Raw genomic sequence first — 23,391 nt, 5'->3', positions numbered from 1 at the left:
TGAATGATATAGCCACCCTATTTACTCATGATGAGAAGTCTCGCTATTTATATATCCTTAAGATATTTCCGTTCTCATTAAAGGGTGATGCTAAGACTTGGTATAATTCTCTTGCTCCTGGTTGTGTGCGTAGTCCCCAGGATATGATTTATTACTTCTCTGCTAAATATTTCCCTGCTCATAAGAAACAAGCTGCCTTGCGGGAAATATATAATTTTGTGCAAATCAAAGAAGAGAGTCTCCCACAAGCTTGGGGGAGGCTTCTCCGGTTACTTAATGCTTTGCCTGATCATCCTCTTAAGAAAAATGAAATACTTGATATCTTTTATAATGGACTAACCGATGCTTCCAAGGACTACTTGGATAGTTGTGCTGGTTGTGTTTTCAGGGAAAGAACAGTCGACGAAGCTGAAATATTATTGAATAATATGTTGACTAATGAAAATAATTGGACTCTTCCTGAGCCAGTTCCTGAAGTAATTCCTGAACCAATTGAGCCAACTCCTGAGCCTATTCCTAAACCCACTCCGAAGAAGAGAGGTGTTTTATTTCTCAGTCCTGAAGATATGCAAGAGGCAAAGAAATCAATGAAAGAAAAAGGTATTAAAGCTGAAGATGTTAAGAATTTACCTCCTATTGAAGAAATACATGGTCTTAATTTACCGCCTGAAGAACCACATTGTCTTGATAACCCGACACAGGTAGTAAAGGTAAATTCTCTCTATAGATATGATAAAGTTGAAATACCCTCTACTAAATTTCATAGCCCATGCTTAGATGAATTTGATGACTTTATGGCTAGACAAGAAAGTTTTAATGCTTATGTTGGTAGAGAGTTAAAGAATAATGCTTTCGAGATAAGACGCGTAGGTGATAATCTGGCTAGAGTTAAAGATGAACTTCACCGCGTTAGCAAATATGCTTCTATGGTTGCTACTCAAGCTGAGCAAGTACTTAAAGATCAAAATGATTTGGTTGATGAATTGAATAATAAAAATGGCTTTGCTGTTAGAGTGGCTACTAGAACTGGTAGAATGACTCAGGAACCTTTGTATCCTGAAGGCCACCCTAAGAGAATCGAGCAAGATTCTCAGAGAAATAATTTAGAGGCACCTAGTTCTTCTAAAAAGAAGAAAAAGAAAAACGATAGAACTTTGCATGCTTCTAGTGAACCTACTATGGACACACCTGAGAATCCCAATGATATTTCTATTTCTGATGCTGAAACTCAATCAGGTGATGAACATGAACCTAGTGATAATGTTAATGATAATGTTCATGTTGATGCTCAACCTAGCAAAGACAATGATGTAGAGATTGAACCTGCTGTTGATCTTGATAACCCACAATCAAAGAATCAACGTTATGATAAGAGAGATTTTGTTGCTAGGAAGCACGGTAAAGAAAGAGAACCATGGGTTCAGAAACCCATGCCCTTTCCTCCTAAACCATCCAAGTCAAAGGATGATGAGGATTTTGAGCGCTTTGCTGAAATGATTAGACCTATTTTCTTACGTATGCGCTTAACTGATATGCTTAAAGTAAATCCTTATGCTAAGTATATGAAGGATATCATCACAAATAAAAGAAAGATACCGGAAGCTGAAATTTCCACCATGCTTGCTAATTACACTTTTAAGGGTGGAATACCAAAGAAACTTGGAGATCCGGGTGTCCAACTATACCATGCTCTATTAAAAGAAATTATGTTAGAACTGCTTTATGTGATCTTGGAGCCGGTGTTAGTGTTATGCCTCTCTCTTTATATCGTAGACTTGAATTGAATAAGTTGACACCTACTGAAATATCTTTGCAAATGGCTGATAAATCAACTGCTATACCTGTCGGTATTTGTGAGGATGTGCCTGTTGTGGTTGCAAATGTCACTATCTTAACGGACTTTGTTATTCTTGATATTCCCGAGGACGATAGTATGTCTATTATCCTTGGTAGACCTTTTCTTAATACTGCAGGGGCTGTTATTGATTGCAACAAAGGCAATGTCACTTTTCATGTTAATGGTAATGAGCATACGGTACACTTTCCGAGGAAACAATCTCAAGTTCATAGCATCAATTCTATTGAAAAAGTTCCAACTATCATTTTTGGAGGTTTTGAATTTCCTCTCCCTACTGTCAAGAAAAAGTATGATATTCTTATTGTTGGGGATTTTCATATCCCCGTTGAGGTAACTTAGTGTTATTCGAAATTTCTCCGGTTCCGTGTTATTCGGAATGAGTTTGTTAACAAGACTTGATCAACCTTGTTAGTGGATTCATTTTGATGATCACGAGATGGATGAAACTAGAAGGCACAACCTTCTGTACCCTCTTTTTACTTTCTGTTATTTAGAATAAATAAAGCAAAAATAGTATTATCCGTCTGTTTTCTGAATTATCCGTGCATTAAAAAATAGTCCGAAAATAAAAGTGCTCCAAATGCCCTGCAAATTTAGTATGATTTTTTCTGGAATATTTGAGGATTTTAGGCACTGAAAACACTGCAGGAGGGGCAAGCACCAGGCCACGAGAGAGGAGGGCGCCCCCCCTGTAGGGCGCGCCCCCTGTCTCGTGGGCCCCTGGTGGCTCCCCTCCACTTATGCCAGCACCCACACACTTCATCTTCTACCCAAAAAATCCCCATCCAGCTCAAGCCCGAGTTCTAGCTCGTTTTGCTGCGATTTTCGATCTCTTAGCTCAAAGCTCCATTCGCAAAACTGCTTTGGGAGATTGTTGCTTGGTATGTGACTCCTCCATTGGTCCAATTAGTTTTTGTTCTAGTGCTTTATTCATTGCAAATTTTTGCTGCATAGGTGACCATGTTCTTGAGCTTGCATGTTAAATTTTTGAGGTCCCAAGCAATTCCAATGCATGATATAGGCTCTAGGCACTTGTAGGAGTAGTTGCTATCAATCTTGTTTAGTTTTATTCCACTTTTATTTTGAAGTTACTAAAATTTCAGAAATTTTCAGAAAATGTTAAGGAGGCTCTTTAAAGGCTCCTCTAGCCAAAGCTCTAAGGAAAAACAAGACAAAGAGAAGGAAAAACCCAAGTATAATCTTCCTCGCTTAGCGGAAGTACGGTCATGTGAATGCCATGTGAGGATTTCTTGAAAGAAGCCGGAATTCATGAAGACTTTTATGCTTTAATCGGGACTGCAGGCCTCACCGGTTTCATGAACGACCGAATCGATCAGTATCTCTTACTTACCAATACTTTCGTGCAAAACTTTTATTATTATCCTAAGAAGTCACCGCCTGCAGTATCATTTCATTTATATGATGAATTCAAAGAAATGTCTTCACGTCATTTTTGCGCGGTATGTAGGATACCTTATGAGAAGAATTAGAGGAACCCCATCGTGAAGATGTGGATGGCTTCGTTAAAACTGCTGTAGAAGAGCCAAAGAAGGGCTCTGAGGCAAAAGTCTCTAGCATACACTTTCCTGTTTTACGCTACTTTGCCATATTTGCTAGTAGATGCTTGATTGGTCGTGGGAATAGTGGAAATTTGAGCGTTCCAGATATTATTATTCTTCAACATGCTTTGCTGGGAGACAATACTTTTAGTATGGGTGCCGTCGTTGCCAAACGGCTAGCCCTGAATCGTACAAAAGGCCCCATATTTGGAGGTATCTATGCTGCACGTCTTGTTGAACATTTTCAGATACCCATTAGGCACCTTGAGGAGGAGGAGACAAAATTACCTCCTCACATTTTAGATTACAAGAGCATGGTAGCACACAAGTTTATTGTTGACAACAAAGAGAAGATGCTCTTGTATAGACTTAGATTCAATAAGAAACACTTTGAGTTCATTATTTTGCCTACACCTCTGTTATTTGATTTGCTTGTAGAAAATCGTCTTGTCACACCGGAGGCAGTGAACAACCATCTAGCCCAAGGTTTTACTCCGGAACCTGAACCTGAGCCGGAACCTGAATTGGACCCTTATCGTGCATCATCTGTCCAGTGGGATCCAGAGATGACCAGCCAGTGGTATCCTGATTACACCTCCCACTACACCGGGGAGAGTAGCGGCGGTCCTTGGTATTAAACCAACTTAGGCCAAAAGCCTAAGCTTGGGGGAGTACGTATTTCTCACCGACTTTACATTCATGTTCACACACTAGTCGTCGGTTCTCATACTCTTTCATTGTATTATCCATGTTAGTTTAAATTTATTTTTCTAGTTTTCTTCTTGTGTGTTTGATAAACCTTAAGAAAAACCAAAAAAATTAGTTAGTTTAATTTCCTTGCTTGTAGTAGAAATTAAAATGAAAACCCAAAAAGATTTCTCGTTCTTCTTTTACTTGTTGGGAGCTTTCCCGTGTAAATAGTTTTATTTTCTTTTCTTTCTTTTGGGGGTCGAGAAGACCATATTGAAAATGCTTAGTGGCTCTTATATGCATGATTGTTTATTTAATTTAGAGCCCATATTACTTGTCTTCTCTCTTGAGTTGAATGCTTGCAGATTCCAGCTTAGTCCAATGCACGTGCACTCTTATTATTATACACATCGTTCGGTCGTGCAAGTGAAAGGCAATAATGATGATATATGATGGACTTATTGGGATGAGAAAAGCTGGTATGAACTCGACCTCTTTTGTTTTTGTAAATATGATGATTCATCGTTCCTGAGTCAGCTATTATGAAGTAAACATATTTGCAATGACATTTAGAGATTATAGTTGCTTGTGCCATGCTTGATTAGCTATGAGTTATAATGGTTTGCCTTGCGTGCCAACATGCTATTAGAATGATTATGATGTGGTATGATGGGATGGTATCCTCCTTTGAATGTATTAAGTGACTCGACTTGGCACATGTTCACGCATGTAGTTGAATCAAATCAACATAGCCTTCATGATATTTATGTTCATGGTAGATTATATCCTACTCATGCTTGTACTCGGTGTAAATTCATTTTAATGCATGTTTACGACTGTTGTCGCTCTCTCAGTTGGTCACTTCCTAGTCTTTTGCTAGCCTTCACCTGTACTAAGCGGGAATACTGCTTGTGCATCCAGACTCCTTAAACCCCAAAGTTGTTCCATATGAGTCCACTATACCTTCCTATATGCGGTATTTACCTGCCGTTCCAAGTAAATTTGTATGTGCCAAACTCCAAACCTTCAAATGAAATTCTGTTTGTATGCCCGAGTAGCTCAGGTTCAACTAGGGCTGCCTATATCTTCCATGCTAGGTGGGTTATTCTCAAGAGGAGTGGACTCTGCTCCTCATTCACGAGAAAGGGCTGGTAACCGGGATGCCCAGTCCCATGATCCAAAAAGATCAAAGCAAATCAAAATAATTAAAACAAAACTCTCCTAGGGTTGTTGTATGTTGGAGGCACTCGTTGTTTCGAGCAAGCCATGGATTGATGCTTGTTGGTGGTTGGGGGAGTATAAACCTTTACCATTCTGTTTGGGAACTGCCTATAATGCATGTAGTATGGAAGATACAACCATCTCATAGTTGTTGCGTTGACAGCGAAAGTATGCCGCTCAAAATGTTATTCAATCTCTATTTTTAAAATCGAGCTCTGGCACCTCTACAAATCCCTGCTTCCCTCTGCGAAGGGCCTATCTATTTACTTTTATGTTGAGTCATCACCCTTCTTATTAAAAGCACCCGCTGGAGAGCACACTGTCATTTGCATTCATTATTATTGGTTTATATTGGGTATGACTTGACTGGATCTCTTTTACCATGAATTACAATGTTTAGTCAGTCCTTGATCTTTAAAGGTGCTCTGCATTTATGTTTTGCGGTCTCAGAAAGGGCTAGCGAGATACCATTTTGTTATATCATGTTATGATTATTTTGAGAAAGTGTTGTCATCCGAGTTTTATTATTATGGCTCGCTAGCTGATTATGTTATTGATATGAGTAATTCTGAGACCTATGTGTTATTGTTAGTATGGTTAGTTCATAATATTTGCTGAAACTTGAATGCTGGCTTTTCATGTTACAACAACAAGAGCAAACAGAGTTTGTAAAAGTTTTTCTTTATCACTTTCAGTTTATCAACTGAATTGCTTGAGGACAAGCAAAGGTTTAAGCATGGGGGAGTTGATACGTCTCCAACGTATCTACTTTTCCAAACACTTTTGCCCTTGTTTTGGACTCTAACTTGCATGATTTGAATGAAACTAACCCGGACTGACGCTGTTTTCAGCAGAACTGCCATGATGTTGTTTTATGTGTAGAAAAGAAAAGTTCTCGGAATGTCCTGGAAATCCATGGAGGCACTTTTCAAATTTAATAAGAATTTCTGGTGAAAGAATTAGTGCTAGGGGGCCCACGGCCTGTCCACAAGACAACCCCCCCTAGGGCGCGACTCCCTATCTCGTGGGCCCCCTGGACCTCCTACGACCTCAACTCCAACTCCATATATTCCGTCTCGGTGAGAAAAAATTCAGAGAGAAAGTTTCATCGTGTTTCATGACACGGAGCCGCCGCCAAGCCCTAATCTCTCTCGGAAGGGCTGATCTAGAGTCCGTTCGGGGCTCCGGAGAGGGGGATTCGTCGCCGTCATCATCATCAACCATCCTCCATCACCAATTTCATGATGCTCACCGCCGTGCGTGAGTAATTCCATCGTAGGCTTGCTGTACGGTGATGGGTTGGATGAGATTTACCATGTAATCAGTTAGTTTTGTTAGGGTTTGATCCCTAGTATCCACTATGTTCTGAGATTGCTGTTGCTATGACTTTGCTATGCTTAATGCTTGTCACTAGGGCCCGAGTGCCATGATTTCAGATCTGAACCTATTATGTTTTCATGAATATATGTGTGTTCTTGATCCTATCTTGCAAGTCTATAGTCACCTATTATGTGTTATGACCCGACAACCCCGAAGTGACAATAATCGGGACACTTCTCGGTGATGACTGTAGTTTGAGGAGTTCATGTATTCACTATGTGCTAATGCTTTGTTCTCGTTGTCTATTAAAAGGAGGCCTTAATATCCCTTAGATTCCGTAAGGACCCCGCTGCAACGGGAGGGTAGGACAAAAGATGTCATACAAGTTCTTTTCCATAAGCACGTATGACTATTTACGGAATACATGCCTATATTACATTGATGAACTGGAGCTAGTTCTATATCACCCTATGTTATAGCTATTGCATGAGGAATCGCATCCGGCATAATTATCCATCACTGATCCATTGCCTATGAGATTTTTACATATTGTTCTTTTCTTATTTACTTTTCCGTTGCTACGGTTACAACTACTACAAAACCCCAAAAACATTTATCTTTACTTTGCTACCGTCACTATTATTATCATACCACTTTTGCTACTAAACACTTTGCTACAGATACTAAGTTATCCAGGTGTGGTTGAATTGACAACTCAACTGCTAATACTCAAGAATATTCTTTGGCTCCCCTTGTGTCGAATCAATAAATTTGGGTTGAATACTCTACCCTCGAAAGCTATTGCGATCCCCTATACTTGTGGGTTATCACATTACTCCTTTTTTCCATGAACTTAAGACACTAGATGCATGATGGATAGCAGCCGATGTGTGGAGTAATAGTAGTAGATGCAGGAAGGAGTCGGTCTACTAATCTTAGACGTGATGCCTATGTAATGATCATTGCATGGATATCGTCATAATTATTTGAAGTTCTATCAATTGCCCAATAGTAATTGGTTTACCCACTGCTTGCTATCTTTTTCAAGAGAAGCCACTAGTCAAACCTACGGCCCCCGGGTCTTCTTTCTCATATATCTGCCTTGCGATCTGCTTTTTCCTTGCATTTGTTTTCAGATCTATTAAACCAAAAATATGAAATACCTTGCTGCAATTTATTCTTATTTATCTTATTTGGCGTTCGATCTATCCATCTACTACAAATTTACCTCGCGTCCTTTGTGTTGGAGATATGCCCTAGCGGCAATCATGTATGATGATATTTCCTATGTGTTTCTGAATAAAGATAGTCCTTGGATGTAATCAATGATACTTGTTGGCAAGTATGTAACTTGTCTCTGAGATCTTGTGTTGTATGATACATCCTAAATTGTCCCTAGTCGCAAGTGACGTGTGGGCACACGTCGGACTAGACTAGCATATGACACGGTGGATGGCTCGGTCTCACTAGCCATGTAGCATTGGATGCTAACCAGATAATATGGACTCGGAAGGATCTGGTCGGATTCGACGTAGTCGAATCCGAGTCGAGATAAGGTCCGAGTCGGACAGACCCAACTATGAAACGCAGCGATATGTCATTTGTGAGTCTCTAGTACAACATACGTTCTATGTCCTAAGACCTGAGCTGACGCATGTACTCAGGATGGTGACAGACTTGCTTTGGGCCGACCAAATGCTACTCCATGATTGGGTAGTTACAAAGGTAGGTTTTGGGTTTGTCCAGTCCCATGCCGCGAGACATGGTCGAGCAAGATGGGATTTGCCACTCCTATCAGGAGAGATATATTCTGGGTCCCTCATGTGATCTGACCAGGATAAGCATGGCCATGCGACAAGGACTATGAGATAATCCAGTTTGTGGTCGGTATCACTTGAGCGAGAAAGAGGTCGGGCTAGCACAAGGATGACAGTCTCGCCTTGAGCCCCACAACATATATCATGAGGCAAAGGGAACAGAAGTGTGACACATTGTACAGGTTCGCCTAACCAGCTTCATAGTCTGCTTGGTAGTCGACACGCCTTGCTAGAGGCTGCTACCAACCGTGCAGGTCGGAGGTGATTCGAACTGTGACCAAGCCGACTTGAACCTATAAGGGATCGCGTGCTTAAGGGAAGTAACCTACAAGGTCGGTTCGGAGGACACAGGTCGGATGTGATCCGAGCTGGACTTGGAACGCGACCGAGTAGACTTTGGGCTTTAGGATCCATGCAAGGCCCTAGTGTTGAGCCCACGATGGATGACTATAAATAGTGGAGGTGCGGCACACTTACGGAGTTGATCGCTTCGACACTGCCACTAGGGTTTGCATGTGTTACGAATAGACACCTCCACTCGCCGCTGGTTGTATGATCGGACCTAGCAGTCCGCCGCACAACATTCCTCCTGCATGCGCGGATACCGTGAGAAGCGGTGCACTTGCGCTGCTCCGGCGAACCTGTACGAGGGATCCGGCGACCGGCTGTTCGAGGGAGATCGGACGAGGAGGAGACGATCCACGCGGACGCGCTGCCTCAACTCTACTTCCACTGCACGACACTGCGCGTCTAGTGGTAACTATCTGTGATCCATCTCCCATAGCATGTTCTTGGTTGTTCTACGCGTAGGAAATTTTAAATTTACAGTCGACGCACCGTACCGTAGAACCTAACAGTGGTATCCGAGCTTCTGCTATAGGATTTGGTTTCAGATCATATGCACATTAGATATGTTGAAGCGGCAGATGAGATCTGTTGTCGTTGATGAGATCGGCTGTGTGCACGGTTGATGAGATCAACTGCACATGGGGATCGATGAGGCTATGTTTTATGATGACTGGAGTCGATGAGGTCATGACACAACCTACCCCTACCGGTCGGTATCCGCCATCGGGGTTAACAGTGAAACGTAAATCCGAATCGAACTCGCGATGATCAATAAGATCGGTCATATCAGAAAATTCGGTGTGATCGGAGTTCAGATGTGACTGTCGTGTGCGTAGCGCCTTGTATTTCGTACACGATCACTCAAACCAGTAGAATGTGATTCTATGCATAACTTTATTTTGCAGGTTTTGATGTGAATAGTTTGGCTCATGTGTATATGATGCATGTGTGTAAATTATACATGGTCTGCGTGTCATGTTTGTCAGCCAGCAGGAGCCAAAGTGTTGTCATTATAATGTATAACGACCTGCGTGTCGACTTGTGACTCTATGTAAAATTCATTACTAGTTGTAGTAGTTGGATAATAGAGATCAGGTTGGTGGCATGGCGTCCCGGCATGACAAACAAGATGGAGTTCCTAGATGGTCATCGGAGTCGGAGCCGACCTGGAAGAACATCCAAGAAGGAGCCATACTATTTCACAATATGTGTTTATTTGTGATTGTTACACTTCTTTGTTTCTATGCATGTTAGAATGGTAGAAAGATCCCTCAAGAATATCAAGCGAATTGCCATCCCCGATGTTGCACCTTCACACGTCAAGTACGTCTAGTAGTGGGCTCATAAAATTGGGGTGCTGCTGGGTGTCCTTGAACTGAAGGGTTCGTGTCGAACACGGACATGCACTGCATCAGGTTAACTTAACAAGGCTATCAAAATGGTTTTGGGCCTTGTCGCAAAGAAGGTTGGGAGCCAGGGTATAAGATACCTACCCGACCGACAGGAGTCGTATAGAGATACGATTAGCAAGGAGTTGCTTACCAGATAGGTATGTTGGCTAGCAGTGATGCTAAAGCTCACTAGTCGCATGTGCTAGTCGGATCCTGAATCACTGAGAGTTTGCGGAGGGATGCTAACTTCAGTGGGAGTATTTCTATTTCAGGCTATAGTTACTCTACATGAACACATTGCTTAGTGATTGCATATTTTCTACTGTAGATCAATGGCACCACCTGCTCAACCCAAATTTGCATTGAAATCAATTCTAGAAAAGGATAAACTGAATGGAACAAACTTTACCACCTGCTATAGAAATTTGAGAATTGTTCTCAAGCATGATAAAAAGGAACATGTTCTAGAGGATCCACTTCCAGAGGAACCTGCCGATAATGCTAATACCACAACCAGGAATGCCTACCAAAAACTCGTTGATGAATCAAACGAGATCAGCTGCCTCATGCTGGCTTGTATGGAGCCCGATTTGCAGCAGCATTTCAAAGATGTTGGGGCTTTTGATATGATCGAGAGTCTCAAGAGCATGTTTCAGGTGCAGGCTAGGACTGAAAGGTTCAACGTCTGGTGATCCTTGATGGATTGTAAGCTGAAGGAAGGTGATCCACTGAGCCCGCATGTGATCAAGATGATCAGATATGTGCAAGCTTTGGATCGTTTGGGCTTCCCACTCTTGGATGAGCTGGCTACTGATGCAGTTCTGGGTTCTCTTCCGCCCAACTATGGGAAGTTCATCTCGAACTATCATATGCATGGCATGGATAAGAAGCTCACTAAATTGTATGGGATGCTCAAAGTGGAACAGTAGGATATTAAGAAAGGCACGCATCAAGCGTTGATGGTACAAAAAATCGGCTAAGTTCAAGAAGAGTTGGTCCAAGAAAAAGGCTAAGGAAAAGGTCACAGAGACGGTAACCTCTACCACTGCACCGAAATCTGGACCGGAATCGAAGACCGTTTGCTATGACTGCAAGGAGACCGGTCATTGGAAGAGGAACTGTAGCAAGTGGCTTGCAGAGCATGGCAAGAAGGCCGGAAATGCTTCTTCAGGCAAAGGTACACTTGTTGCATATGTTATAGACATTTACCTTGCTGACATACCTAGTAGCTCTTGGGTATTTGATACCGGATCAGTTGTTCATATTTGCAACTCGATGCAGGGGCTAGTAAGAACTAGGCATGTGGCACAAGGGGAGATTGGCATCATGGTCGACAACAAAGCAAGAGTTTCTGCATTGGAGGTCGACATGATGCAGCTCCAGCTTCCTTCTGGATTTATTTTGGAATTGGATAATTGTTATTACATTCCTGCACTTAGTCGGAACATTATTCTACCTCATGCTTGATGAGTCAGGGTTATGAATTCAATTTAAAGGACAATGGTTGTTCGTTTTATTTGAATGGTATGTTCCACGGCTATGCACCCATTGTTGATGGGCTATTTATATTGAATCTATAAACGGAACCGGTCTATAACGTGAATGTCAAGAGGCATAAGCCCAATGAGTTAAATCCGACATACTTCTGGCATTGCCGGCTTGGACACATTAGTCTGAAACGCATGAAGAAACTCCATGATGATGGGCTCCTAACTTCGTTCGACTTTGAGTCATTTGAGACATGCGAATCATGCTTGCTCGGCAAGATGACTAAGTCTCCTTTCGCAAAGAGTTGCGAGAGGGCATCCGAGCTATTGGAACTTATACATAGCAATATGTGTGGTCCAATGAGCACAACTGCCAGAGGTGGCTATCAGTACTTTGTGACTTTTACCGACGACTTGAGTAGATATGGATATATCTATTTGATGAGGCACAAGTCGGAAACTTTTGAAAAGTTCAAAGAGTTTCAGAATGAGGTTGAGTATCAGCTCGACAAGACTATAAAACTTCTACGATCAGATCGTGGAGGTGAGTACATGAGCCAGGAGTTTGATGATCATCTGAAAAGCCGAGGTATAGTACCTCAGCTCACACCTCCGGGTACGCCACAAAGAAACGACGTGTCAGAATGGAGGAATAGGACCTTGTTGGACATGGTCCGGTCTATGATGAGCAAATCGGATTTACCCTTGTCATTCTGGGGATACGCTCTAGAAACTGCGACTTTCACACTTAACAGGGTACCATCAAAATCCGTAGACAAGACGCCACATGAGATGTGGACCGGGAAGAGTCCCAGTTTGTCTTTTCTAAAGATTTGGGGTTGTGAAGCATTTGCCAAGTGACTTATGTCAGACAAGCTTACACCCAAGTTGGATAAATGCATATTCGTGGGATATACGAGGGAAACCTTGGGATATAGCTTCTACAACCGTGAAGAGAACAAAGTGTTTGTTGCTCATAATGGGGTTTTCCTTGAGAAAGAGTTTCTCAGTCGGGAGGCCAGTGGGAGGACGGTCCGACTCGAAGAAATTCGAGGACCACTCGGGGACGGCTTGACTGGTGATGAGATCATACCGGAGTCAGTCAGGGAATCCGTAGTGGAAGCAGCACCGAAACCACGTAGGACGGAAAGATTGCGCAGAGTGCATGATGTATTGTTGCTAGAAAGCGACAAGTTGGCCACATATGCGGAAGCGATGGTGAGACCAGATTCCGAGGCATGGCTGGAGGCCATGAGATCCGAGTTAAAGTCCATGGATGAGAATCAAGTCCGGGACTTGGTTGATCCGCCACCTAGCATAACTGCCATTGGTTGCAAATGGGTCTTTAAGAAGAAAACCGATGTGGATGGAAATGTTCAGACCCACAAAGCTCGGCTTGTCGCTAAGGGTTATGGACAAGTTCAAGGAATTCACTACGATGAGACTTACTCACTGGTAGCGATGCTGAAGTCGGTGAGGATCATACTAGCTATAACTACATATTTCGATTACGAGATATGGCAGATGGATGTCAAGACGGCTTTCCTTCACGGAAATTTAACCGAGGACGTGTATATGATACAGCCCGAGGGTTTTGTCAATCCGACTAGCGCTAGTAAGGTATGCAAGCTCAAGAGATCCATTTATGGGTTGAGGCAAGCATCTTGGAGCTGGAATATTCATTTTGATGAGGTCATCACTGGTTTCGGTTTCATCAAAAGCGAAGAGGACGCTTGTTTATACAAGAAGTTAAGTGGGATCTCGATAGTGTTTTTTATCTTGTATGTGGATGCCATATTGTTGATCGGGAACGATGTATCGATGCTAAACTCGGTCAAGGAATCATTGAATGGCAAGTTTTCGATGAAGGACCTTGGTGAGGCAGTCTATATTTTTAGGCATGAAGATCTATAGAGATAGATCGAGGAGGCTGCTCGGCTTGAGCCAGAGCACGTAGATAGATAAAGTGTTGAAGCGGTTCAACATGAGTGAGGTGAAGAAAGGGTTCTTGCCACTCTCACATGGTATAAGGCTGAGCGAGACTCAGAGTCCTTCGACATCTAATGAGCGAAGCAGGATGAGTAGGATTCCGTATGCCTCGGCAATCGGATCCATCATGTATGCCATGATATGTACAAGGCCTAATGTTGCTTTTGCAATAAGCCTAACAAGTAGATACCAGGCCAACCCAGGTGAGAGTCACTAGACAGCGGTAAAGACTATTTTGAAGTACCTGAAAAGGACTAAAGAGATGTTCCTAGTTTATGGAGGTGAGGAAGAGCTCGTCGTAAGGGGTTACACTGATGCTAGTTTTCAAATCGACAGAGATGATTGTCAATCACAGTCTAGATTCGTGTATGTCATGAACCAAGGAGCAGTGAGCTGGATGAGTTCCAAGCAAGATACGGTGGCCGATTCTACCACAGAAGCCGAATACATTGCGGCTTGTGAAGCTGCAAAGGAAGGTGTTTGGATCCGGAACTTTCTGGATGATCTTGGTATTTTCCCAGCCTCGGTAAAACCATTGGACCTTTATTGTGATAATTCTGGTGCCATCGCACAAGCCAAGGAGCCGAGGAATCACCACAAGGTCAGACACATAGATCGGAAATATCACCTCATACGAAAGATCGTAAAGAATGGTGATGTAGAGTTATGCAAAATTCACACAGATGCAAATGTTGCAGACCCGTTGACTAAGCCGCTTCCACAACCCAAGCATGAGGGGCACGTTAGAGCTATGGGCATTTGATGAATATTTAATTGACTCTAGTGCAAGTGGGAGACTGTTGGAGATATGCCCTAGAGGCAATCATGTATGATGATATTTCCTATGTGTTTATGAATAAAGATAGTCCTTGGATGTAATCAATGATACTTGTTGGCAAGTACTGACTTGTTTGTGAGATCTTGTGTTGTATGATACATCCTAAATTGTCCCTAGTCGCAAGTGACGTGTGGGCACACGTCAGACTAGACTAGCATATGACACGGTGGATGGCTTGGTCTCAGTAGCCATGTAGCATTGGATACTAACCGGATAATATGGACTCAGAAGGATCTGGTCGGATTCGACGTAGTCGAATCCGAGTCAAGATAAGGTCCTAGTCGGACAGACCCAACTATGAGACGCAATGATATGTCATTTGTGAGTCTCTAGTGCAACATACGTTCTATGTCCTAAGACCTGAGCTGACACATGTACTTGGGATGGTTACAGACTTGCTTTGGGCCGACCAAACGCTACTCCGTGACTGGGTAGTTACAAAGGTAGGTTTCGGGTTTGTCCAGTCCCATGCTACAAGACATGGTCGAGCAAGATGGGATTTGTGAAGGAAATATGCCCTAGAGGCAATAATAAAGTTATTATTTATTTCCTTATTTCATGATAAATGTTTATTATTCATGCTAGAATTGTATTAACCGGAAACATAATACATGTGTGAATACATAGACAAACATAGTGTCACTAGTATGCCTCTACTTGACTAGCTCGTTAATCAAAGATGGTTAAGTTTCCTAACCATAGACATGAGTTGTGATTTGATTAACGGGATCACATCATTAGGAGAATGATATGATTGACTTGACCCATTCCGTTAGCTTAGCACTTGATCGTTTAGTAAATTGCTTTCTTCATGACTTATACATGTTCCTATAACTATGAGATTATGCAACTCTCGTTTACCGGAGGAACACTTGGTGTGCTACCAAACGTCACAACATAACTGGGTGATTATAAAGGTCCTCTACAGGTGTCTCCGAAGGTACTTGTTGGGTTGGCATATTTCGAGATTAGGATTTGTCACTCCGATTGTCGGAGAGGTATCTCTGGGCCCACTCAGTAATGCACATCACTATAAGCCTTGCAAGCATTGTAACTAATGAGTTAGTTATAGGATGATGTATTACAGAATGAGTAAAGAGACTTTCCGGTAACATGATAGAACTAGGTATTGAGATACCGACGATCGAATCTCGGGCAAGTAACGTACCGATGACAAAGGGAACAACGTATGTTGTTATGCGGTTTGACCGATAAAGATCTTCATAGAATATGTGGGAGCCAACATGGGCATCCAGGTTCCGCTATTGGTTATTGACCGAAGACGTGTCTCGGTCATGTCTACATAGTTCTGGGAGTGCCGAGGGTTGTCGAAAACCCCGAGGGGACTAGTGGGCCTACATGGGCCATAGGAAAGAGGGAAGGCAGCCCACAAGGGGCAGCTGTGCCCCTCCCTATAGGGGGTCCGAACTGGACTAGGGAGGGGGGCGCGCCCCCCCTTTCCTTCTCCTTTCCCTCTCCTAACTTCCCCCTTCCTTTTCCTAGTTGGACTAGGAAAGAGGGGAGTCCTACTCCTACTAGGAGGAGGACTTCTCCCCTCCTTGGTGCGCCCCAAGGCTGGTCGGCCTCCCCCTTGCTCCTTTATATACGGGGGCAGGGGGCACCTCTAGACACAACAATTGATCCTTGAGATATATTAGCCGTGTGCGGTGCCCCCTCCACCATATTCCACCTCGATAATATCATAGCGGTGCTTAGGCGAAGCCCTGTGTCGGTAGAACATCATCATTGTCACCACGCCGTCGTGCTGACGGAACTCTCCCTCGAAGCTCGGCTAGATCGGAGTTCGAGGGATGTCATTGAGCTGAACGTGTGCTGAACTCGGAGGTGTCGTGCGTTTGGTACTTGATCGGTTAGATCGTGAAGATGTACGACTACATCAACTGCGTTGTGCTAACGCTTTCGCTTTCGGTCTACGAGGGTACGTGGACACACTCTCCCCTCTCGTTGCTATGCATCACCATAATCTTGCGTGTGCGTAGGATTTTTTTTGAAATTACTACATTCCCCAACAGTGGCATCCGAGCCAGGTTTTATGCGTAGATGTTATATGCACGAGTAGAACACAAGTGAGTTGTGGGCGATACAAGTCATACTGCTTACCAGCATGTCATACTTTGGTTTGGCGGTATTGTTGGATGAAGCGGCCCAGACCGACATTACGCGTACGCTTACGCGAGACTGGTTCTACCGACGTGCTTTGCACATAGGTGGCTGGCGGGTGTCAGTTTCGCCAACTTTAGTTGAACCGAGTGTGGCTACGCCTGGTCCTTGAGAAGGTTAAAATAGCACTAACTTGACGAACTATCGTTGTGGTTTTGATGCGTAGGTAAGAACAGTTCTTGCTCAGCCAGTAGCAGCCATGTAAAACTTGCAACAACAAAGTAGAGGACGTCTAACTTGTGTTTGCAGGGCATGTTGTGATGTGATATGGTCAAGACGTGATGCTATATTTTATTGTATGAGATGATCATGTTTTGTAGCCGAGTTATCGGCAACTGGCAGGAGCCATATGGTTGTCGCTTTATTGTATGCAATGCAAACACCCAATAATTGCTTTACTTTATCACTAAACGATAGTGATAGTCTTAGAAGCAATAGGTGGCGAAATGACAATGATGCTACGATCGAGATCAAGGTGTCGCGTCGGTGACGATGGTGATCATGACGGTGCTTCGGAGATGGAGATCACAAGCACAAGATGATGATGGCCATATCATATCACTTATATTGATTGCAGGTGATGTTTATCCTTTATGCATCTTATTTTGCTTTGATTGACGGTAGCATTATAAGATGATCTCTCACTAAATTTCAAGGTCTAAGTGTTCTCCCTGAGTATGCACCGTTGCGAAAGTTCTTCGTGCTGAGACATCACGTGATGATCGGGTGTGATAGGCTCTACGTTCAAATACAACGGGTGCAAAACAGTTGCACACGTGGAATACTCAGGTTAAACTTGACGAGCCTAGCATATACAGATATGGCCTCGGAACACTGAGACCGAAAGGTCGAGTGTGAATCATATAGGAGATATGATCAACATAGTGATGTTCACCATTGAAAACTACTCCATCTTACGTGATGATCGGACATGGTTTAGTTGATTTGGATCACATGATCACTTAGATGATTAGAGGGATGTCTATCTAAGTGGGAGTTCTTAAGTAATATGATTAATTGAACTTAAATTTATCATGAACTTAGTCCTTGTAGTATTTTGCAAATTATGATGTAGATCAATAGCTCACGTTGTTGCTTTCATATGTTTATTTTGATATGTTCCTAGAGAAAACTATGTTGAAATATGTTAGTAGCAATGATGCGGATTGGATCCGTGATCTGAGGACTGTCCTCATTGCTACACAGAAGAATTATGTCCTTGATGCACCGCTAGGTGATGGACCTATTGCAGGAGCAGATGCAAACTTTATGAACGTTTGGCTAGCTCAATATGATGACTACTTGATAGTTTAGTGCACCATGCTTAACGACTTAGAATTGGAACTTCAAAGACGTTTTGAATGTCACGTGCCATATGAGATGTTCTAGGAGTTGAAGTTAATATTTCAAGCAAATACCCGAGTTGAGAGATATGAAGTCTCCAACAAGTTCTATAGCTAAAAGATGGAGGAGAATTGCTCAACTAGTGAGCATGTGCTCAGATAGTCTGAGTACTACAATCACTTGAATCAAGTGGGAGTTAATCTTCCAGATAAGATAGTGATTGACAGAGTTCTCTAGTCACCATCACCAAGTTAGTAGAACTTCGTGATGAACTATAGTATGCAAAGGATGACGAAAATGATTCCCGAGCTCTTCGCGATGTTGAAATCAACGAAGGTAGAAATCAAGAAAGAGCATCAAGTGTTGATGATTGACAAGACCACTAGTTTCAAGAAAAAGGCAAAGGGAAAGAAAGGGAACTTCAAGTAGAATGACAAGCAAGTTGTCACTCCCACGAGGAAACCTAAAACTGGACCAAAGCCTGAAACTGAGTGCTTCTACTGCAAAGAAAATGGTCACTAGAAGCGGAAATAGCCTGAATATTTGGTGGATAAGAAGGATGGCAAACTGAACAAGGGTATATTTGATATACAGGTTATTGATGTGTACCTTACTAGTGTTTATAGTAGCCCCTGGGTATTTGATACTTGTTCGGTTGCTAAGATTAGTAACTCGAAACAGGAGTTACAGAATAAACAAAGACTAGTTGAGGGTGAAGTGACGATGAGTGTTGGAAGTAGTTCCAAGATTGATATGATCATCATCTCACACTCCCTATACTTTCGGGATTAGTGTTAAACCTAAATAAATGTTATTTGGCGTTTGCGTTGAGCATGGATATGATTTGATCATGTTTATTGCAATATGGTTATTCATTTAAAGTAAGAGAATAATTGTTCTGTTTACATGAATAAAACCTTCAATGGTCATACACCCAATGAAAATAGTTTGTTGGATCTCGATCGTAGTGATACACATATTCATAATATTGATGCCAAAAGATGCAAAGTTAATAATGATAGTGCAACTTATTTGTGGCACTGCCATTTGGGTCATATCGGTGTAAAGCGCATGAAGAAACTCCATAAAGATGGATTTTCGGAATCACTTGGTTATAAATCATTTGATGCTTGCGAACCGTGCCTTTTGGGCAAGATGACTAAAACTCCATTCTCCGCAACAATGGAATGAGCTACTGACTTGTTGGAAATAATACATACCAATGTATTCTGTCCAATGAGTGTTGATGGTCGTGGCAAGTATCATTATTTTCTGACCTTAACAAATGATTTGAGCAGATATGAGTATATCTACTTAATGCAGCACAAGTCTGAAACATTAGAAAATTTCAAAGAATTTCAGGAGTGAAGTGGAGAATCATCGTAACAAGAAAATAAAGTTTCAACAATCTGATCATAGAGGAGAATATTTGAGTTACGAGTTTGGCCTTCATTTAAAAACAATGTGGAATAGTTTCACAAACTCATGCCACCTGGAATACCACAGTGTAACTGTGTGTCCGAATGTCATAACCGCACTTTATTTGATATGGTGCAATCAATGATGTCTCTTACCGATTTACCAATATCGTTTTGGGGTTATGCATTAGAGATAGCTGCATTCACGTTAAAATAGGGCACCATCTAAATCCGTTGAGACGACACCGTATGAACTATGGTTTAGCAATAAACCTAAGCTGTCGTTTCTTGAAGTTTGGGGTTGCGATGCTTATGTGAAAAAGTTTCATCCTGATAAGCTCAAACCCAAATCGGAGAAATGTGTCTTCATAGGATACCCAAAGGAGACAGTTGGGTACACCTTCTATAACAGATTCGAAGGCAAGACATTCATTGCTAAGAATGGATTCTTTTTAGAGAAGGAGTTTCTCTCGAAAGAAGTGAGTGGGAGGAAAGTAAAACTTGATGAGGTAACTGTACCTGCTCCCTTATTGGAAAGTAGTTCATCACAGAAATATGTTCCTGTGACTCCTACACCAATTAGTGAGGAAGCTAATAATGATGATCATGTAACTTCAGATCAAGTTACTACCGAACCTCGTAGGTCAACCAGAGTGAGATCCGCACCAGAGTGGTACGGTAATCCTATTCTGAAAGTCATGTTACTAGACCATGATAAACCTACGAACTATGAGGAAGCAATGATGAGCCTAGATTCCGCGAAATGGCTGGAGGCCATGAAATCTGAGATAGGATCCATGTATGAGAACAAAGTGTGGACTTTGGTGGACTTGCCCGATGATCGACAAGCCATAGAAAATAAATGGATCTTCAAGAGGAAAACAGACGTTGATAGTAGTGTTACTATCTACAAAGCTCAACTTGTTGCAAAAAGTTTTTCGACAAGTTCAAGGTGTTGAATACGATGAGATTTTCTCACTCGTATCGATGCTTAAGTCTGTCCGAATCATGTTAGCAATTGCCACGTTTTATGAAATCTGGCAAATTGATGTCAAAACTGCATTCCTTAATGTATTTATTAAAGAAGAGTTGTATATGATGCAACCAGAAGGTTTGGTCAATCCTAAAGGTGCTAAAAAAATGTGCAAGCTCCAGCGATCCATCCATGGACTGGTGCAAGCATCTCGGAGTTGGAATATACGCTTTGATGAGTTGATCAAAGCATATGGTTTTATACAGGCTTTTGGAGAAGCCTGTATTTACAAGAAAGTGAGTGGGAGCTCTGTAGCATTCTAAAACTATATGTAGATGACATATTGTTGATTGGAAATGATATAGAAATTCTGGATAGCATAAAAGGATACTTGAATAAGAGTTTTTTAAAAGACCTCAGTAAAGCTACTTACATATTGAGCATCAAGATCTATTGAGATAGATCAAGACGCTTGATAAGATTTTCAATGAGTACATACCTTGAGAAGATTTTGAAGTAGTTCAAAATGGAACAGTCAAAGAAAGAGTTCTTGCCTATGTTGCAAAGGTATGAAATTGAGTAAGACTCAAATTCCAACCACGGCAGAAAATAGAAAGAGAATGAAACTCATTCCCTGTGTCTCAGTTATAGGTTCTATAAAAGTATGCCATGCTATGGACCAGACCTATTCTATACTATGCCCTGGTTTGGCAAGGGAGTACAATGGTGATCTAGAAGTAGATCACTGGACATTGGTCAAAATTATCCCTGGTGGAATAAGGATATGTTTCTCGATTATGGAGGTGACAAGAGGTTCGTCGTAAAGGGTTACGTCGATGCAAGATTTGACACTGATCCAGATGACTCTAAGTCTCAATTTGGATACATATTGAAAGTGGGAGCAATTAGCTAGAGTAGCTTCGTACAGAGCATTGTAGACATAGAATATTTTTGCAAAATACATACGGCTCTGAATGTGACAGACCCGTTGACTAAACTTCTCTCACGAGCAAAACATGATCACACCTTAGTACTCTTTGGGTGTTAATCAGATAGCAATGTGAACTATATTATTGACTCTAGTAAACCCTTTGGGTGTTGGTCACATAACGATGTGAACTATGGGTGTTAATCATATACAGATATGAATGTTGGTGTTAAATCACATGGCGATGTGAACTAGATTATTGACTCTAGTGCAAGTGGGAGACTAAAGAAAATATGCCCTAGAGGCAATAATAAAGTTATTATTTATTTCCTTATTTCATGATAAATGTTTATTATTCATGCTAGAATTGTATTAACCGGAAACATAACACATGTGTCAATACATAGACAAACATAGTGTCACTAGTATGCATCTACTTGACTAGCTCATTAATCAAAGATGGTTAAGTTTCCTAACCATAGACATGAGTTGTCATTTGATTAACGGGATCACATCATTAGGAGAATGATGTGATTGACTTGACCCATTCCATTAGCTTAGCACTTGATCGTTTAGTATGTTGCTATTTGGAACAACTTGAGGGATGCTGATTTAAGTGGGAGTTCACTAGTAATTTGATTAACTGAACCAATTATCATGAACATAGTCTTAATATCTTTGCAAATTTATGTTGTAGATCAATGGCTCGTGCTGTAGCTCCCCTGAATTGTAATGCGTTCCTAGAGAAAGCTGAAGTTGAAAGATGATGGAAGCAGCTATGTGGACGGGGTCCGTAATTTGAGGGTTATCCTCACTGCTGCACAGAAGGCTTATGTCCTTGAAGAACCACTAGGTGTGCCACCCGCTTACGCTAATCTGGACGCTATGAACGGCTGGCAGACTAGTAGTGATGACTACACGATAGTTCAATGCGCTATGCTTTATGGCTTAGAACCAGGGCTCCAAAGGCGTTTTGAGCACCACGGAGCATATGAGATGTTCCAAGAGCTGAAATTGATATTGAAGGCTCATGCCCGGGTCGAGAGGTATGACACCTCCGACAAGTTCTTTAGCTACAAGATGGAGGAGAACGGCTCCGTTAGTGAGCATGTACTCAGAATGGCTGGGTAGTACAACCACTTGAATCAGTTGGGAGTTAATCTTCCGGATGAAGTAGCGATTGACAGAGTTCTCTAGTCACTGCCACCAAGCTACAAGGGCTTTGTGATGAACTATAATATGCAAGGGATCAAGAAAACGACCCCTGAGCTCTTCGCGATGCTTAAGGCCGCGAAAGTAGAAATCAATAAAGAACATCAAGTGTTGATGGTCAATAAGGCCACCAGTTTCAAGAAGGGCAAGGGAAAGAAAGGGAACTTCAAGAAGAATGGCAAGGCAGTTGCTGCTCCCATGAAGAAACCCAAGGCTGGACCTAAACCCGAGACTGAGTGCTTCTATTGCAAGGAGAAAGGCCACTCGAAGCGGAACTACCCCAAGTACTTGGTAGATAAGAAGGCTCACAATGTCAACAAAGGTATATTTGATATACATGTTATTGATGTGTATCTTATTAGTGCTCGTAGTAGCTCCTGGGTATTTGATACTTGTTCGGTTGCTAATATTTGTAACTCGAAACAGGAGCTGCGGAATAAACGAAGACTAGCTAAGGACGAGGTGACGATGCGCGTCATAAATGGTTCCAAGGTTGATGTGATCACCATCGGCACGCTCCCTCTACTTTTACCTTCAGGATTAGTTATGAACCTAAATAACTATTATTTTGTGCCTGCGTTGAGCATGAACATTATATCTGGATCTTGTTTATTGCAACATGGTTATTGAAAGCACAAGTGCTCCCTGGGTGATTTTGGTAATTAATGTCAACATTTCTCTTGTTGGACTAATACTTTTACCTAGTATGTTTCAGATAAGTTCAACAATGGAGTGGCTTGGACTAGAGGATGTGGAACCCCTTCAAGATGCTAAGGACAAAGGATTGGCTCAAGCTCAAAGCACAAGACTCTACATT

This window comes from Triticum aestivum, chromosome 6B (assembly GCF_018294505.1).
Source record: "Triticum aestivum cultivar Chinese Spring chromosome 6B, IWGSC CS RefSeq v2.1, whole genome shotgun sequence".
In the NCBI taxonomy this organism is placed as follows: domain Eukaryota; kingdom Viridiplantae; phylum Streptophyta; class Magnoliopsida; order Poales; family Poaceae; genus Triticum; species Triticum aestivum.
The sequence above is the reverse complement of the archived record's forward strand: the minus strand, read 5'-3'. Positions refer to the sequence as shown.